Here is an 18,923-nt window from a genome sequence, read left to right as displayed (position 1 = left end):
AATGAGTCAATAACTAGAGGTTAAAGACTATAAATTCTAGGTACCATCTAAGCACCATCTGAAAGACTTTTTCATAAGTGGTACAGCTGCATTTTTCCCAGCAATTCACTTTAACAACAAAAGTAATTTTTAAAGAATTAAATAGTAAGGAATGTTTTGCAATTTTAAAAAATATTAAAATTATTTTTCAGGTGACCGTTTCCTTCTGTCCATTGAAACAGTTAACATCGGCTTCTTTCTCCCTGGTCCAAAGCAGTCTTTTCTTTCATTGGCTTCTGAGAATGTGTTTGTCTTGGACAGTGTAGAGGGGATACATCAGTGCCACCACCAGTGCTGAGGTGGCTGGGATCACCCAATTTGTCCACCACCTGGAATTAGAATCAACAGCGGTAATGAGAGTTTCCAAAGGCTTGCTTATCTTCCATCTGCTATCCAGATGAGTGACTTATATTTTGGATGTTTCTCTAGTGTCTGTAGAAGCCCGACATACTCAGAGTTTTCAGTAGCATCCCCTCCAGTTTGTTCCCTTAAGACTTCTTCCCGCCAGGATGCTCCTCCAAAAGCTTGGTCAAATCGTACATTTTGGATTGGTATGGATCAGCCAAGTGCTTTTGCTATGGTTGTGCTTCTGGATCTCTTCCAGGGTGGGTGTAGTACTTGACAGTCTGGTCCAACTACTCATTTTGGAACAAGCAATCCACAGGCAGTGCAGACACCAGCTCAGCCTGGTGCAGCAGAGCATGCATCTCAGCTAGCTGGGTCCCGGACATTCCCCGTGCTGTGGCCCCACACCCAAAGCCCCATTTTCTAGAAATTTTGCTGGCATTTTTAAAGAACAATTTAGCAGAATAGCAGAATATTGACAAGTTTCATTTCAGAATAATTTTTTGAAGAGCAAATATTAAGATATTAATTTCAATTAATTTTATTTCAATTTACTCTATATTGCTTTCTAACATATTCAAGTTAATGATTATTTTGCTTAATTATTAGTGATAGATATAGCATTTGTTTTTGGCATATACTTTGGATTTTGCATAATCCTTAATATAGAAGCAAGCTATATCTTCCTTCCTTCTCTGACTATAATGTAGAATTACATTCCTGGAGTGTTTGATTGTATTGATATTTTCTAGTTCAGTGTTTCCTAATTGTCGTCCTACCATAATACATTTTCACTAGTTCATAATGCAGAGAGAAAAATAAAGATAATGTATATTTTGCATAAAACCTGAATGTGCTTGATTTAAGAAGTATTCTTTATTTTGAGTTTATACTCTCTTAATGCTATAAATTTCCATAGTCCTGTTATTTAGAAATTACAGTAATAATAGGTGATGGTTGGCATTGATTTAATAAGATATACTTATGTGATGAAATAAAATGTCTGCAACACTTCGTCAGACATGTAAGTATTTAATTGTGGAATTTCACCAGTCCTTCAAGCTTAGGGGATTAAGAACTACTAATTCAATTATTATATAGTTCTTTAAAATCCTTGAACAAAGGAAAAAAAATCTAAAAAACTCACTGAAAGGAAATCTGTGTTCATATAGTGATAAAAAATCTATTTGAAAATAAATGTTCAATTCTGATTCTAGTAATTATGGATCTTCATTTTTATCTGTAAGTATCCTAAGGTAGAGTTGGTCCTTTGTACTGATGTGACTTTTTTTTTTTTTTTAATATTTTACTTATTTGAGAGAGAGAGTGAGCGAGCAAGTGAGCGAGAGAGCACGAGAGGGGGAGGACCAGAGGGAGAAGGAGAAGCAGACTCCCTGCTGAGCAGGCAGCCCCAGCATAATACCCTCGGGGATTAGGGCTCCATCTCCAGACTCTGGGATCATGACCTGAGATGGAGGCAGACGCTTAAACGACTGAGCCACTCAGGTGCCCCCTGATGTAGCTTTTGATCAGATTTCTGGATTTCATTTTATATGGGCCAACTTTGTTTAGAAATTTAAGTGCAATTAATTAAACTAACTATATTTTTCAGTCCATGGCTTACTTTTTTCATTGGTCCTTACAACACTTCCTCTCTCTTTCCTTTCTCTTTTTTCTCTCATACTTCACTTTCATTTTCTCCTCTTTGAAAACTATTTAAATATCTTTAATCTATATATTTTACTTTGAATATGTTCCTCCAAAAGCATATTGTTTTATATCCATATATTCTTAATTAATGTAAGTATATTATCTTATATTTTTCATTCTATTTCTTTTAAAACTGAGTCTTCTTTTTGTTCATATTGTTACTTGTACATCTAATGTAGCTTCTAGCTGCTGCATATAATTCCATAGTGATTCTTTGGACAATTAACTGATGAGAAGTGCAAAGATATTTACAAAATCCAATAATAACTAGGGTTTCATATTGAAAATATGCAAATGTCTCTTGCAAATCAACTAGAAAAATACACTCTTAGAAAAAAAGATAAAGTAGATTAACACAAAATTTAGAGAAGAGCAAACTTAGAAAACTAGGAGACTGTGACAAGATGGTACAGAAAATGAGTAATATAAGAAATGCTAATTAAAGCAACATTGAGCTATGACTTTAAATCACCAGACTAGCAAACGTTAGAAAGATGGATACTAGCAACTGGGACATATAGGCATAAGAACTCTATTGCACTCCTGGTGTTAATAGAGAACAATGTAGCATGACTAATTCATAGGAAGTGTAAGTGCAAAACCACCATACTACTTCTGAGGATACATCTAAGGGGAATTGAGGGGACATGCATGGGGATTTTCTTTGTAGAGATGTTCATGGAGTTGAGTTGGAAGGACCCTGGATGTTTCTTATCCGGGTAGAGATAAATAAACCTGAATGCCCATCACTTGGACAGTGGGTAGGTAAAATGTGCAGCATGTGGGTATTCAAAAACCAGCCATCATTAAGGAGTTCAGTGATATTTAACATAGTTTGTATTTTTCTGATTTTAAATTTGAAGTCACTTAAAGTGCTCATGGGCCACTTAAAAAAATAAAAGTGCTGTATGTGGGATTTAAACAAAGCAAACAAGTACAAAAACCAAGCTCATAGATACAGAGAACAGGTTGGTGGTTGCCAGAGGTGGGACAGTGTGGGGAGGGTGAAAGGCATAAAGGGGATCAAAAAGTATGAAATTCCAGTTATAAAATAAATAAGTCATGAAGGTATAAAGTACAGTATGGTGACTACAGTTAATAATACTGTATTGTATATTTGAAAGTTGCTAAGATAGTAGTTCTTAGAAGTCATCATCACATACACAAAAATTTTTTTTTGTACTACGTATGGTGATGGATGTTAACTAGATTTATTGTGGTGATCATTTCACAATATATGCAGATACCAAATCATTATGTCGTACACCTGAAAGTAATAAAATGTTATATGTCAATTATACTTTTAAAATGATAAATTATACAATTTTAAGTAATTAATTTAATTTAATTAATGTATATAATTATACAATTTAAAAAAAGAAAGAAAATGAAAGTGCACTTTATCAAATTTTTAATGTCTGAAGGCTAGAGAGTAAGGACATGATTGGGGACTCCTGTGATCTCCCCCTATCTTTAAATACTTTCTAAATAAAAAAAATACATGCATAATACTTAATAAAGTCTAATAGTGTTAAAAGGAGTACAACTAAAAATGCAGTCCTCTGTTGCATCTCTTTTAATCCCTGTTGGCAACACTTTCAACTCTTAGCTATTTTAAAATATTTACCTCGATGTTTTAAAATTATGTACTCATACTGTTCTCAGTTTATTATCTTGAGAAATTTATTTAAACTTGAATATGCTGTTTCAGTTTTTCCTGTTTCAGAGATTTATAGTATATTGCAACTCCATTTTCAACATATTTGCTCCTCGGCCCTTCTATCCACCACGGTGCCTGGTGTCTCAGAATCTAGCCTCTCTGATTCAACAGATACAGAAAAGGCTGGTTTCTCAGGGTGGTCGGTGGTGGTGTTACACTTATTCACTTAGAGATACGGAGGTAATGGTAGGGACCGCCATACTTAACTGTTCCTTTTTAGACTTTCCACCAATCTTCCTGTTTTCATTCACCCCTCCCCACCTTATTTAATCCTGTCACCTCTGAGTGAGGTGAACTATGAACATCATCATGATCTGTGGAGCAAACTCTTCCAATTATTACCTTTGGAAATCTCTGAGATATAACAGCCACCATTTTGTTAAATGCATTGCTAGACTGTCTACTTTCTTCTTATATTGTATTTTGGGTTTGAAGATATCTCTTACTTTTATTAAATATTGTACATCTATTTCTATTTTTCTCTATTTGTGAGTTTTGGGAGATTATCTATCAAATGATAGAATAGTTTATGTAGAAATTATATATATAGGATTTTTCAAGCATCAGTCTTTATAAGACTATAGAACTTTTCTGGTCAAGGCAATTTTCTAGGACTAGGATTCCTTAGAGAGCACTTTGTATAAATGCTCTCATAGGGTATTATTATTTCACATGTACTTCCTTAGTTCCCTTCACAACATCTCTGAGTATTAAGTGCTGTTACTTTCCTGATTTAATGGATGAAGAAAGAGACTTAGAGGCTTAATCATCTAAGATCACAAAGCCTGTAAGGGGCAGCACTATCATTTGAACTTCTAGCTCTATAGCCCAGTCTCAGCCTTCTTTGCTAGCAAGAGCAAGGATTATTGGTAACTTCTACTTGCAAAACCAGGCCTGCTGGGTGGATTCGATGAGCTACAAGATACATATTTTGTAGCTCTCAAAAAAAGTTAGCTTCTTCTACTTTTGTCTTTATTTTGCCGCTTAACATGGTATTTTATTTTATTTTTGTAAAACATGTGTATCTTGTTTCCTTAAATAGATAACCTTGTTTGGAGAGAAGTTTTTACACACATTTTTCTAGTTGTTATAAAACCAAACCTACCACTTTTTAGCTGAATATAGGATTTAAAGCTCAATAATAACTTTTATAATAAGTAAGTAAATATTTGGAGATCATCTTTTTATATTTAAGATATTTCTATTAATATGGGTTATTATCCAGGTATTGTTAATATGCTTAAAATATCAGTTTTGGAGAACTTTTTTACATAGCTTGTATTTATTGGTTATTGTTAGAGAGAATTAAAGCAGGTTTGAGTATCATTGTGAAAATCCTGAAATACATTAGATTTATTAGAAAGAAGACTTTCTCTGTAATTCTAAAATGTTAATTAAAATATATTTTTAAAAATAATTTGAAGTAAAGAAATAATAAAATATGCTTGATTGACCTCTTAAGTTTTGGGGATAGAGACATCATTGCCTCACAAAGGCTCTCGATTTTGGCTTAGTATTACACCAGATTTCTAGGTCCAGATTACATGCTGAGTTTCTAAATTAATTTCTATGGATATTAAAAGTACAGGGTGGGGAATATAGTCAATGATATTGTAATGACATTACAGTAATGTATAGAATTATTTAGCCAATATATTGTATGCCTGAAGCTAATAAAACGTTGCATATTCATTATACTTCAATAAAAAATTCAGTATTTTAGCACAGCATTCTTGGCCCTTCAAAATATGGCTCAGTGTCTTTTTTAAAAAAATATTTTATTTATTATTCATATGAGAGACAGAGAGAGAGAGAGAGGCAGAGACACAGGCAGAGGGAGAGGCAGGCTCCATGCAGGGAGCCCAATGTGGGACTCCATCCCAGGTCTCCAGGATCACACCCTGGACTGAAGGTGGCGCTAAACCACTGAGCCACCTGGGCTGCCCCTCACTGTGTCTTTTAAATTATTTTTCTACATTTTCCCCTACTATTATCTTGGCTCATTACTCTCCAAACATGTCCTCTGCTTTCTTTCTGGTTCTGCTCATGTTGATCCTTCTATTTGCTAAAATCGTGTACATCTATTTTTCCAGATTTTTCTCAAATTATATCTTCTCAGTGAGGACTTTCTTAATCCTTTTACCTATTTTCTTGTATTCCAACAATTCAGGTGGAATCGATATAACAATTTTTGTATCAATGTTCCAATATTATTCTGTTATGTATTATACCAGTATTATTCTGAGACGTATTCTATTTCTTCCTTTCACCTCCCAAATTCCTCCTACTCATGCTCCCAGACTCTGGAAGCAAGAGTTGAATATAATGAATCCTATTGGTCTTTGTATTATAATAATAATAGTAACTTTTATAATAATAACAAGAACAACATAATAGTGATATTGTTGAGTGTTTACTAGAGGTAGATGCTGTAGTTTGTGCTGCAATATTGTATTTCTTTAGCTTATACAGTGACATAGGTAATATATTTACCCTATTTTTAAAAAAGATTTTCTTTATTTATTCATGATAGACACACACACACACAGAGGCAGAGACACAGGCAGAGGGAGAAGCAGGCTCCATGCAGGGAACCTGACATGGGACTCGATCCTGGGACTCCAGGATCATGCCCTGGGCCGAAGGCAGGTGCTAAACCGCTGAGCCACCCAGGGATCCCCTACCCTACTTTTTTTTTTTTTTCGCTACCCTACTTTTTAAAAAGATTTTATTTATTTATTCATAAGACACACACACACACACACACACACACACACACACAGGCAGAGGGAGAAGCAGGCTCCATGCAGGGAGCCCGATGTGGGACTCGATCCCAGGACTCCAGGATCACACCCTGGGGGAAAGGCAGGTGCCAAACCACTGAGCCACCCAGGGATCCCCTATTACCCTATTTTATAGTTGGGGAAACTCACACTTTAGAGAAGTTGCTTGCCCAGGACCACACAGCTAGTGAGAGGTGGGGCCAGGACTTGACTCCAAGCGTTAAGATTCCAGAGCACATATTTTGAATCACCACACAGTAATTTCTTTAGTTCTGTTGCCAATAGTAGAAGTTCAATAATTTTTTAAGTTGATTTTTTGTTTCCAAAGAAGCATACATTTACATATCAAAATTTGATGCAACACGGTTAGTCTATTTCACATATGTGCTCTCTTCGGAAACATGCATCGTAAAGGATATTCAAAGTATAATACTTTCTATGGAATATCCCTTTTATAAGTATGGATATAAGCACTCTGTAGTATAGAAGATTAGACAATATGGTTTGAAAGACAAGGGACTGAAATCATTTGATTATCATACCACTTGAAGAAATGACTTTTCACATCTAAGTTAAAAACTTTTCCCATTATAAAGCATTATTCTTAGAAATTATCAATGATGCATATTCTTATTTATTACTGGCTGTTTCTTGAATTATCTTTTACTGAATAATACAAGCTTTTTTCCTTACCTATTTACTCCAGACCAGGGAGGGCAAATATATTTTATCTCATGGATCACCTGTGTTTGTTCATTTAATAGTAGCTATCTGGAACACTAAGTTAAGAAAGAATCCGAGTCTTTGCCCAGGTCCTCAGGAAAGAGTATATTGTCATCAGTTAGAAATATCTGATATAAACATAGGACTGGTACAAATAGTACCATGCCTGCCACACACTGGCCATTCCTCCTATAGGCTTTTAGTGCTTTATAGACATATGCTGTTGTGTAAATGAATTTTGGTATTAAGTAAAACATAACAGAATAAGGAAGTACTTGGGATACAAATAGTTATTTGTTCTGAGCAAGGTATTTTGGAATAGATCACTTTTAGTGTTAATTAATAATGTATGTGATAGGGATCCCTGGGTAGCGCAGCGGTTTGGCGCCTGCCTTTGGCCCAGGGCGCGATCCTGGAGACCCGGGATCGAATCCCACATCAGGCTCCCAGTGCATGGAGCCTGCTTCTCCCTCTGCCTGTGTCTCTGCCTCTCTCTCTCTCTCTCTCTCTGTGACTATCATAAATAAATAAAAATTAAAAAAAAATAATGTATGTGATATATAGATTTTTAGCATTATCTCTGCTAATGTCTCTGTCATCATGATATTATGACCTATACATTTCTATTATATATGTCTTGGCACTATTTTCTTATCTTTTTATTAGGCACTGTTACTGGAGAACTTTCAACTACTCTGGGTAATGCCAAAGATACATTTCACTAAAACAGTAATTATGCTTCTGGACCTTTGCCTGGTAAAATGGAAAAGATATAAAATATGTGGTAAGTTTATTAAATTATTATCCAGCTTTTTTTTCCCCTCAGATTTTTTTCTTTTATGTTTACAGAATAGTCAGTAAAGGTATTGGATTAGAATGATGACAGTGAATGTTTTTATTTTTTATTTATTTATTTATTTATTTATTTATTTATTTTTTTGACAGTGAATGTTTTTAAATAATCTTCCTTGCTGTTTCCTGGCTCCCTTCAAGTCATAATTCTGAAGCTTGATTGGTTTTTCCTACTTTACATCTAATAGTAGTTACACTTAAAGTCATTTCATACGTACAGACTTTGTTTTTTGTTAAGGACATTGTCCATGTTTTGAATCTTTTGTTTTTGGTTTTATTTAAATTATATAGGAATTTCAACCTGAATATAAAGATAAATGATTACCTCTAATTTGAGGGAGTATTATGTATGCTGTTTATGCCTATTAAAGGTTAAATCTTATTTTCAAACGATAGAGCTAATTTGGATTTTGTTGGAAATATATCTAAATTTTTCTTCAAGTCACTCATTACATGTTTCTCTGTCTGGAAATTTTCATCCACATTAACAAACATCTTTACTTATTTTAATCCTATTGGCCGAGATTTCTATATGAAGTTCTAATAAGTGGCAAACACCTTTAGAAATATTTGGCATCTAAATGTCAACACGACTTTAACTCACTGAGATGAAACAGTATTCCTTGTGATATGGGTTTGGTTTTTCCCTAGGGGAATAAAAATTTCAATAAGCATTCTCTCACTGATAACTTTAATCTTCATCCTACATTTGACTTTACATAAGTATAAAATTATATATATGAAATTAACTTTGTAATAAAAATGCTATTCTCACTGTAATCAGTATTCTTAGCTACAGGCACTTGGACTCACTCTAGCCAGTTTAAACAGAGAAGGATTTATGCAGGGTTGTCAGGGACCTCATGGGATCACTGAGGGAGCTGAAGGAACAAACTTGAAAGAACTAAACTGCTAAGGGAACCTACTGGAATATTCTACAGGTCAAATGCTCCAGGTTTTTTAATAGATAAATTATAAGGGCGGAAAGGGGAAAAGGAGGAACAATAGATTAAAAAAGACTTAAAAGGCACAGCAAATTTTTAAAAAGGGGGCCAAGATTAAACTATGATGTCTAGGGATACATACTATTAAAAGCTAAATTGAGACATACTAAAAATTTTAAGAATTTATTTGATCAAAACTCCATTCCAATTGGGCACTGCTTAACTGGAAGTAATTAGAGCAATCCATCAATAGGTGATGGATTGAGAGTTTTATAGAGAAAAGGTGGAAGCAAAGTAAGGAAATTATTCAATAGCTGGTTGGTTGTGATTGGTTGTACTTAGGTTTTAATTTCATGAGTGTCATGAGGCACTTACAGACTTAGGCATTTTGGTTTGCCTACTTTCATAGGCCTTGGCATTCAAGTCATTTTGATCTGATGGTCTCCTTGTTTAATTAATTTAACAATATGTAGGTGATAAAAATATTATATATTTTTAATAAGCATAAACAATGTACATAATACATAATAAAATATATTTTAAAAATAAAACAGAAGGAAGTAATTTTATAAATGTCAGGATAGTGGTTTTATTTGGGGAGAAAATGAACTTGTGATCAGGGGTTATATGGAGGAGCTTCTGGGTGGTTTGCAAAATTCTACTTTATGATCTTTATGATATGGGTGGTAGTTATAAGTGAGTTTATCTTAAAATGTTATTCATTTTTTTCATATCTGTATATAATTTTAAAATAAACAAGTCAAAAATATAATTAAAAATAAAAAACATGTTGGTAGTATCAGCTTCCTAGGAAACAAGATCTGGGGCTAGGTGAATAGCATGTCATTGCTTCTAAGCCCCCTCCACTGACAGAGCAAGGATACTTATGTGTGTGCACTAACCTGTGTATGTACACATAAAATATTTATTTGTGTAACCATCTATTCCTATAGTAAGCTAAACACCAGATCCTGCCGTTGTCTCAGGCTCTAATCCATTGCCACATGGATATTCTAGACTCTTTGCTTATCTCTAATTTACCATTCTAAATGGAGCCAGGTTTCCCTGACTCATTCATTTCCAAAGTTACTTCAGTTGGCCTCTTCTTTCCCCTTTCAGTGAGGTTTTTTTTCGCACATTTGTAATATAGTGAGGTTCTTCGGTCACAATCAGCATTCTATTCTGGAACCGCCTGACTTCCTAAATGATTTTTCAAAAAAATTGTGTATATTAAATTCACTTTTTATGCTGAATAGTTTAAATAGGTTTAACAAATACTTAGTATCTTGTATTCGCCATTACCATGTCATACTGAATAGTTTCACCTAATTAATGCTCCTCACCCACTTGAACCTCTGGCAACCGCTGATATGGTTATCATCTCTGTAATTTTGTTTTTCCCATGTTGTCACATAAATAAAATCGTAATATGTGTAGCTTTTTCGGACTGGCTTCTTTCAAATAGCAATACACGTTTAAGATTCATCCATGACTTTTCATGACTTATTAGCTCTTTTTAAAAAAAATTACTCAGTAATATTCTATTGTATATATGGACCAGAGTTTTTCTTACATTCACTTAGTGAAAAGCATCTTGGTTACCTACAAGTTTCAGTAATTATGAAATAAACTGATATAAACATTTGTGTGCACATTTTTGAGTGGATGTGTTTTCAGATCAGTTAAGTAAGTAACCAGGTATGTTATTGCTGGATTGTGTGGTAATACTGTGTTTAGCTTTTTAAAAAATTGTTTAGCTGTAATTGGCATAGAACGTTATATTTGTTTCAGGTTTACAATATAATGATATCTGTATATATTGTGAAATGGTCACCACAATAAGTCTAGTTAACATCCATCACCATACATAGTTACAAAAAAATTTTGTGTATGTGATAAGGACTTCTAAGATTTACTTTCTTAGCAACTTTCAAATATACGCTACAGTATTATTAACTATATTCACCACACTGTACATCATATCCCCATAACTTATTTATTTTATAGCGAGACATTTGCATTTTTAACCCCCTTCACCCATTTTACTCAACCCCCACCCCTGCCTCTAGTGACCACTGATCTGTTCTCTGCATCTCTGAGCTAATTTTTTTGATGGAGGGATTTCCACATATAAGTGAAATAATATGGTATTTATCTTTCTCTGTCTGACTATTTCACTTAGCATAATGCCCTCAAGGTCCATCTATGTTGTCACAAATGGCAAGATTTCATTCTTTTTTTATGGCTGAATAATATTTCAGTGTGTGTGTGTGTGTGTGTGTGTGTGTGTGTGTATGTACACCATATTCTCTGTATTCATCAGTGGATACTTAGATTGCTTCCCTAATATGGCCCTTGTTCATAATGAACATAGGAGAGCATGTATCTTTTTGAGTTAGTGTTTTCATTTTCTCTGATTATCAAGTGGAATTGCTTGATCATGTGGTAGTTCTATTTTTCATTTTCTAAAAAGATTTATATATATAAATATAAATATATATAAATAATATAAATATAAATATAATATAAATATAATATAATATAAATATAATATATATAAATATAAATATAAATATAAATACATATAAGGAGCAGCAAGAGGGAGAGAGACTTTTTAGTGGACTCTGTGCTGTGTAAGGAGCCTGACGCAGGATGACCTCACAGCCCTGAAATCACAACCTAAGCTGAAACCAAGAGTTGGATGCTTAACCGACTGCAGCACCCAGTCACTCTGTTTTTTTTTTTATTTTTTTGAGGGATTTCCATATTGTTTTCTGTAGTGGCCACACCAAATTATAAAATTACCACCAGTCCAGGAGGGTTCCTTTTCCTCCACATTCTCATCAATACTTGTTATTTCTTGCCTTTGTGATATTAGCCATTCTAACAGGTGTGAAGTGATATCTCATTGCAGTTTGGTTTTCCTTTCCCTTACATTTAGTAATATTGAGCACCTTTTCATATACTATATGTCTTCTTTGGAAAAATGTCTATTCAGATCCTCTGCCATGTTTGAATCAGACTGTTTTCTTTGTGATAAAGTTGCTACGTTCAGCTTTGTAAGATACTGCCAAACTGTCTGCCAAAGAGGCTATCCCATTTTATATTCCCACTAACAACAAATGAAATTCCCTGTTGCTCTGCATCCTTGCAGTATTTGGTATGGTCACTTTTGCAGTATTTGGTATGGTCACTTTTTTAAGATTCCAGCTTCTAATAGAGTATTAGTGGTGTATTATTGTTGCTTTAGTTTGTAATTCTCTAATGAGAAATGGTGTTGAGCATCTTTTCATATGCCTATTTACCATCTGTTTATTTTCTCTGGTGAACTCTTTTGTCTATTTTTTAATTGGGTTGTTTGTTTTCTTATTGTTGAGTTTTAAGTCTCTTTCTTAGCTTTAAAGATTTCTTAACAAGAAGCCTGAATTCAGGAAGGGTAAGAAGAGAAGTAAATGAACGGGAAGTTGAGGATCTAGCAAATATATTTTTGAGTAGTTGCTTTTGTTTGCTTGTATGTATCTTAAGAATCAAACACAGGAGAGAGTACCCTGGAGCAGAATAGAAGATGTTGGAAAACAAGAGGTAGGGACAGCTCTAGACCCTGCTTTCAAATCATAGTTTATTTATTGTACCTTTCATGGTGCCCCAGAAGTGGGACAGTGAGTTTGGGAGTCAGTGTTGGAAGAGCACCCTCTCTTTCTGAGGCTGTAAGAGAAGTGAATTACAAAGCAAAGTTATCAAATAGAGAACCTGATAATGAAAGTGTAAGTGAACCAACGTGAGTCTGCTCCTTGGTGAGTCCCAGATACACCCCGTGGAATTGTCCCACAAAGGCAACTCTATTTGTAGCAAATAGGGGAGATCCCTGGGAATAGCGTCCAAGGCCTTGACTCCTGAAGGAAAATGAATGGGTACCTTTTGTTTAGGGTTAAGATGAATATTTAGATAGGGAAGCCTTGTCATCGTATATAGAGGCAGCTTAATGTCACACATGTGCCTTAAGGCTTAGATGTACAATGCATGCTATGTAAATGAGACTGAGGCTCCTCCTTGGGCAGAGATTAATATTATAATGAGCTAAAGGTAATTTCTGGCCATTCTGGGGGGTCACTTCATGGTCCATCTGCACAGGCATAATTTGGGGGTTTAGCTCAAATGGTCTGGGTGGTCTGGACCAGAGGGAGGTCTTGCCAGGGCATTCATTTTCACCTTACGGGTGGTTTCAGATGTCACTTGTCTGAATTAAGGAGTAAACCAGAAAGAAGAGCTTAAGGAAAAATATAAGACAAAGGTAAGTTAGTACAAGCAGGTGGGCAGTAAAGGTCAGGTCTTGGGGTCTAGCTGGAGCAAAGGTAGCTGAGGAGGAAACGCTTCTTGGAGGACCTAGATAAATAACCACTATGATCTGAGGTTGCTGATGACAGGAAATTAAGGCAGAACTTGGGTTAAAACATCTGGTTTCGATCCCTGTTGCTTCCACCAGTTATCAGTATTAGCAACCACTTCAGCCTCCCAACCCTTAGAACAGCAGAGCTTCTGAAAACTTTTCCGAGTCATAGGGATTTCTTGCCTTAATCAAGCAATCAGGTAAAGTTGTAGCAAACATTATTTCCAAACCTGTTCTAACAGTTTATTTCTCCTTCTCCTCCTCCTCCTCTTCCTCTTCTTCCTCTTCTTCCTTCTTCTTTTAATTCTGACAAAAATGAAGGTCTGCTCTTTCTCTCTTGAAAACCCAGAAAGGGCTCTTTACCTTTTTGGATCTGTGACCTATACTAACTTCTATGCTTAGCCAAAAACAATAGAGCTTAGGTAATTTTTAAAATGTTTTTAGGTAATGATGGAGATAAAAGTATTGATATAAAGTATTTTTTAAAAGATTTTATTTATTCACGAGAGACAGAGAGAGAGAGAGAGAGAGAGAGAGAGAGAGAGGCAGAGACACAGGCAGAGGGAGAAGCAGGCTCCATGCAGGGAGCCTGATGTGGGATTCAGCCCTGGGACTCCAGTATCACGCTTTGGGCAGAAGGCAGGCGCTAAACCACTGAGCCACCCAGGGATCCCGATATAAAGTATTATTTAAGAAAAATATTCTTACGTTAGGTAAGAAACACAGTGTGATGTTGATAAAGAATATAGTCCGTCTAAATTTTATTTGGGGGGGATAAATAATAATAATATGTATTTATAACCTGTCTTAAATTCTGATTTATTTTGTCCTTTAACTCTAAAATTTGATATGCTATATTCCTTATTGCATTTGCATGCAGCATGATGTCTATTACCTATAATTCAAATGTGCTTTGTATGAAGAAAAATGCCTATGGCAATAACGTTCCTATTATCCTAGGCAATGATAGCACTTAATAAAAGTGTTTTATTCCTGAATCTTAGCTTAATTTTATGACTTTTAACCTTTCATGCTGTCAGTTTTTTTCATCTTAAAAATGAAATTATTGGGGTGCCTCTGGGTGGCTCAGTCAGTTAAGCATCTACCTTTGGCTCAGGTAATGATATCAGGGTCCTGGGATCAAGCCCTAGGTCTGGCTCTCTGCTCAGTAGGGACTCTGCTTCTCCCTCTCCCTCTGCACCTCCTTCCTCCCCTGCTTGGTCTTTCTCTCTCTCAAATAAATAAATAAAATCTTTAAAAAATGAAGTAATTATCTACCAATCTCCTATATACAATAATATTGGCTATGAAATAGTATTATGGGAAGTGCTTATTTCTTTTTGAGAGAAAAAAACTGACATTTTTAATGATAGTCTATATAAGGGCTATGATTTGAGTTACAGACTTTCAGGTCCATAGTAGAGTAAGATGGCATTTTTACTCAAATTCTCCCACATGTTTTATGGCAGGAAATCGAATCCTGAGATGATTTCTGCCTTGTTAGAGAATTCTATTGAAATTAATTTAATGGGGAAATTTTTATAAAATTTTATGTTTTCTAAGTAATTTTCATTGGATAGTATAAAAGTCCTTATGTTTCAGATCTCAAAAATATTTTAGATAGAAAATATGAAGTATACCATGTTGATATAAAAAAATAAAAGGGCATTTCTAGTTTCCATTGTGTCAAGTGGGTGACCTTTTGAATCTGAACCAAAACAAATTGGCAATGACAGCTTCAGATTTTCACTGATCTCTCTTGAAAAACATTATTGCAAATTGTATCTTAGCAGAAGTGCTTTTAAAAAAATAATGAATTATTCATGAAAAATCACATAATCTCATAGTGCACCTGCTGAGAAGGTTTTGCATTACCTATTAAAGTGTATGCAAAAGCTGTGCAATTAAACCTTCAATATCAGATTTATTTTGCTTTGCTAATACCCTGTAATGCATCATAGGAAGGGCAATGACAAACATGTATTTGAATTCATAGATCATTAAAAAAATAATTAGTGCTTGAAAAGGTCACAAAAAAGATCAAAGCTAGACTTGTGGCATTTAACCAGAGGTTGAAATGGTGAGGGATATACCTTCTCCTTTTGATACAGGTCCATTGCATTTGTACTCTTACTATTATTTAGAATTAGTTTATACTCTGCACCCACATTTTACAGAACTTGCACTGATGATAGCCTATGGAAGCAATCACAGAAGACAGGCCCCCACATTGTGTATTCATGAGAAATCTGGTGCTAGTGGTATCTCATTACTTGATCAAAAAGAAGATCTCATGACCAGGAGTTTTAAAACTCAACAATTTTATACAGAAGACTTGAGTACCCTTAAAAGACCTTTCAGCTTAGAGATTAAAGCAGTTAAAATGCAGGTGAAGTTGAACTATAGAATATATTCCCACAAAAACTATCTCATCTATAAATATACTTATTTTTTGCATTAGGTAATATATAGACTCAAAAATTGCATATTTCTTTTATCTATTAAACTTGTGTAACAAAATCATTTCTCTGGTGCTTATCTCTATAATTATATTTTAAAATATGGATTCTGTTTTATTTGCATTATAGACATTCACTTTTTCATTCTTTTATTTATTCAGTTTTAATAATTTCTTCTCTTATTCAATAAGCATTTATTGTGTACAAATTATGTGTTAATTATTGTGCTAGGTTCTAGTGGTGCAGAGATGAAAGTGGGTCCCTGCCTGAAATTCGAGGTTAGTGGAAGAGATAGATATGTAAATTTACAGTTATATTGCAGTTGGGTAAATGTTATGATTGATTTGTGCCCAAAATGCTTTGAGAACTAAAAGTGAGACACCTAACACCTCTAGATGTTGAAGGAATGCCAATAAAGACTTCCCGGAGAAAGTTGCACTTTAGGATATCTTGAAAGGTGAAAATGAGTTAGCGACATGCTAAGGAGGTATTTTAAGGAGAGGTACAACATGTATAGAGGCAAGACACAGCATTTCACCTTCAGGAAACTGCCGGCAGGGTGTGAGTGTGGTTATGGTGGGAGATATGATTGGTGGTCAGGTCATGTAGTATCTAGTACTCTTGGACTTTGTCCTGTGGCAGCAGGCAGCCACTGGAGGGCTTCCAACTGGCAGAAAATTATCAGAATTGCCATCTTAAAAGTTTATTCTAGTGCAAGTAGCAGGTTAGATTGGAGCAGAGACCAAAGGTAGGAAAATTATTCACCTAGTCAGAGTTTGACGTAATAACTGCTCTAATTATATCAACAGTAGGAAGGATAATGAGGAGGGGACATATCTGAAGCTTATTTAAAAGCAGAACTGGGATCCCTGGGTGGCGCAGCGGTTTGGCGCCTGCCTTTGGCCCAGGGCGCGATCCTGGAGACCCGGGATCGAATCCCACATCAGGCTCCCGGTGCATGGAGCCTGCTTCTCCCTCCGCCTGTGTCTCTGCCTCTCTCTCTCTCTCTGTGACTATCATAAATAAATAAAAAATTAAAAAAAAAAATAAAAGCAGAACTAACAGGACATGATGACAAACTGGATTTGTAGGAGAGAGGATCCTAAAATGACAGATACTTGGCAAGATAGGTGATGATTTCTTTCAAGATGGGATCTACAGAAAAAGGAACAGGCAATAGCTGAGCCTTGCCAAATTTTAGTCAACAGCTGTACCATAAGATAACAGCTAATTATATCAGCAAATTACAGAAGGGAAAGAAAATTGTATTTCGAGGAGATCTGGATTTTATTTCTAGTTCTTGAAGAAGCTTAATGCATAAACTTGTAGGCCGCTTAAATGCTCTGAGCCTCAATTTACCTTCAGACGTAAAAAGTAGGAGGTTGTATTACATGGTCTATAGAAATATTTCAACACTAGAATTTTGATTATGGAAAATTTCCATATCAACAGTCTCAATTAAATACACCTTTGCTGCTAAATAGCCATCCAGAAAACAATGGCCTATGATAAATTTTAGGAGCCAGGAGGAGAGGGCTAAAGAGTATGTGGCTCTCCACGGTAGTCTTTCCTTTTACAGACTTTAAGCAGATTTTTAATTTACCAGTGTTTTATAGAAAAGGCTGATGTTTTCATCTTTATCCCTTAAGAGTGCAATGTTACAATAGTGCTTTACCAAATTTTAATTAAACAATTAATTTAGAAATAATAATTTAGAAGTAATAGCTAGACATATTTCTTATGACTACATTAAAAGAAAAATTAAAATATCTTTAACTTATATGCCTATATTAAACTTTTAGAGAAAATAACTCTAGTTATTAGTATAAATATACAAAGCCCTAATATCTAAGTGTGAGTATATTTTATTATTCTTAATTTATCACTTCTCATTCATTAGGATTTAGGTATACTTTTTTTCTGGGCAAACTTTTCTGACCACCCCTTCCAATCTTCCCTTTCCTGACATCCAGGTCCACAGCCTCCATGTGCCCTATATTCTATTTGTAACACGTTACTCAGGTGCTTTAACTTCTTTTGGCCACTGACATTACTAGACTGTGAGCTCCCTTGAAGGCAGCAACTTTATCTCCTTTATCTCTATTTACCCAAAACCCAATATTCTATCTTGGCATATAATGAATGCTCACTACATATTGGCCAAGTGAGTGAATGAATAAGTGAATGAATGGATCTTCCTAGGAAGATGTAGTGCATATGTTCTCATTTCACCTCCTTTGTCAGAGAAAGATTCTTCTTCAACAGCCCTGAGAAGGCTTCCTGGAATCTTTATATTGACCACAGTTAGTTGTTCCTGTTCTTCAGTTCCAGCTAACTAGAAATTTAATTGTGTCACTAAGTTTCTCAACTAAGAAAGGGAATCAAATTAATGTGATTAAAGTTACATCTCTATAAACCAGGTAATATTACTGATCTGTACATAATAGAACCCACGATGACAGATTTTTCTTATATTTCTGAGGTTCCTAGTTAATGGAATTTACAAAATATACATACGTTATCAAATTATTTTTGATTGATATTATCTTCCAGTTCTTTGTAACCAGTTTTCAAAGTTGTAGTTAATTTCAATATTGGAGTACACACGGCACATCAAAGTAAAACAATTGAGTTATTAAGTAGATTTAATAATGACCCATCTCTTTCCTTCTTTTTATTGTATTGCCACTATGTTAGTCCAGGTCCTTATTAACCTCTATCTCAATCATTACAGTAGTTTCACTACTGAATGCATTGCTTTCTGTCTTGTCTGTACAAATTCTGTTCTTCCTACTTACTGCTAGAATGATCTTTGCATAGAGAAGACCCAGCATGTAGTATCTCTGTTCAAACCCATTGCTCTTCCAGGTACTTAGAAAATAACGTCAACAGCTTGGTATACAAAGAAAACCAGGTCTGCACTAGGATTCAAACTCAATTTATCTTTATAGCCCCTTCTTT

At 34.9% G+C, this 18,923-nt stretch overlaps 1 pseudogene; it reads right to left on the bottom strand.

Moving 5' to 3' along the window:
• Positions 1 to 265: 265 nt before the first annotated feature.
• The window catches only part of LOC121488796, a 174,971-nt pseudogene continuing 156,313 nt past the window's right edge, over positions 266 to 18,923 (bottom strand).

Source organism: Vulpes lagopus, chromosome 4 (genome assembly GCF_018345385.1).
Source record: "Vulpes lagopus strain Blue_001 chromosome 4, ASM1834538v1, whole genome shotgun sequence".
Lineage (NCBI taxonomy): Eukaryota > Metazoa > Chordata > Mammalia > Carnivora > Canidae > Vulpes > Vulpes lagopus.
The sequence above is the reverse complement of the archived record's forward strand: the minus strand, read 5'-3'. Positions and strand labels throughout refer to the sequence as shown.